This window comes from Triticum aestivum, chromosome 7B (assembly GCF_018294505.1).
Source record: "Triticum aestivum cultivar Chinese Spring chromosome 7B, IWGSC CS RefSeq v2.1, whole genome shotgun sequence".
Taxonomy (NCBI): domain Eukaryota; kingdom Viridiplantae; phylum Streptophyta; class Magnoliopsida; order Poales; family Poaceae; genus Triticum; species Triticum aestivum.
In genome coordinates this window covers 574,800,710-574,802,345 of record NC_057813.1, presented here as the reverse complement: position 1 = coordinate 574,802,345, position 1,636 = coordinate 574,800,710, and the positions used below count along the sequence as shown (strand labels likewise).

Here is a 1,636-nt window from a genome sequence, read left to right as displayed (position 1 = left end):
AGAACCCTCGTACCCGGCTGCGGCTAGGGTTCCTCCTACCTCACGTCGACGCTGGCGCCGGTCTACCCAGGGCCGGTCCTGAGATTTTAGGGGCCCGGGGTGAAACTAAAACCCGGGGCCCTTAATATAGATATCATAATAATAACACTGAATATATGTATATATGAAATATCATCAATAACACTTAAATTAGTCCAAATTCAGTATGCGGCTGAAATAATTTATACTTGTTACCTTAAAAAATTCTTTTAGCATTCCTCGATGCAAAGAAACTTATGATGAGGACATGAGTCGATGTCAATCTCATCCAATAATTTTTTCTCGGTGCATCTTGTAGCCAAGCCATTTAACATCACCCGAGTCATTTGTTGACCTCAAATAGTTTCTTCAATAATTTCAACTTTGAAAATCTTCTTTCGACTCATGCGACCATCACGGGCATATCAAACAAGACGTGATAAATAATGGAGATATTAGGATAGCTATCAACTTCTCTAACAGGTTCGAAAATCTCCATTAATTGCATACATTACGCCATATGGCAATGTGAATCTCATACTGTTCAGTTCGGAAATAAGTTCAATAATCTCAGTGTCTCGGAGCCACTTACATTATCATCGCCGATGTTGGTGTCAACATTTTCTTCTCGCTGATCATATTCCGAATTCCGAATTGGTTGCTGCTCTTCCTCTATGGCTTGGTTTATTGAAGCAGCGGAAGCACCATTATTACTTTTGAGAATTTTGTGTGTATCTCCGCGTTGTGATTGTACCAATTTATTCATGGCCGTCTTCCTTTTCCTTTTATCGCTACCCGATGAATACGTCCTGTTTTTGTACCACATGATAACGCACAATGCTGGAAAAAAATTGTCGCATCAATTGTTGAACGGTATTGTTATCATCAAGGAAGAAGGAACGATCACGTCATATACCTGATGGTCGGCAGTGATGAGCGTCACTGCATCAGTTCGTGTGCTCTACAGAATTAGAGATGAGGGCCCCTGGAATTGAAATCAGCGGCGAACTAGATTACAAGTGTTCCTAACTGCCTATACAAAATTAAGATGAGAGCCCTAGGAACTGAAATCAGCAGTCAATTAGGAAGGAAATTACCAGGACTAGGGAGGGATCTGGCGGCAGTACCAGACTACCAGTACGAACGTCAGGCGTCGGCGGCTAGGGCTAGAACAGCTGCGCCTGTGTGATTGTCGTTGGAATATGAAGGGCGCGCGGTTGGCTCCTTGTTTCACGTGAAGGGATCGCTTGCGGCTGATCGTGATTGGAACACAAACGAATCGACGCTGGGTGGGGGAAGTGGGATCAAGTGATCATCCGGCTGGTTGGTTTTTTTTTTTCTTGAGCGATCGTTTTGCGCTCGCGCGTCTGCCTGGAAGACTAAAGACCCAATCTGGACGTGAAGCAATTGATCATGGTCGGAGGATGGTACCTTTGGTGGATCAGGCGTGAGATCACTCATAATGGGTCTCCCCCACCCCCTTTTAAGTGGCCAATATCAATCCTTGCGATAGCCAACAATTTCCAGCAAGCGAATGCAAAGAATAACGCTCCAGTTCAAGCTACATGAACGAAACCAGAACCCAGGTTTGTAAAATTAAATGTTGATGCAGCGTTTT

At 44.0% G+C, this 1,636-nt stretch overlaps 1 long non-coding RNA gene across 1 annotated transcript; it reads right to left on the bottom strand.

Annotated features, from left to right (window-relative positions):
• Positions 1 to 483: 483 nt before the first annotated feature.
• LOC123156146 (uncharacterized) lies at positions 484 to 1,297 on the bottom strand. Its single transcript, XR_006477865.1, has 3 exons — positions 1,116 to 1,297; positions 935 to 1,003; positions 484 to 858 (listed from the first exon to the last, which is right to left on the bottom strand). It is a non-coding gene; the product is annotated as an uncharacterized lncRNA (long non-coding RNA).
• Between the last annotated feature and the right edge of the window lie 339 nt (positions 1,298 to 1,636).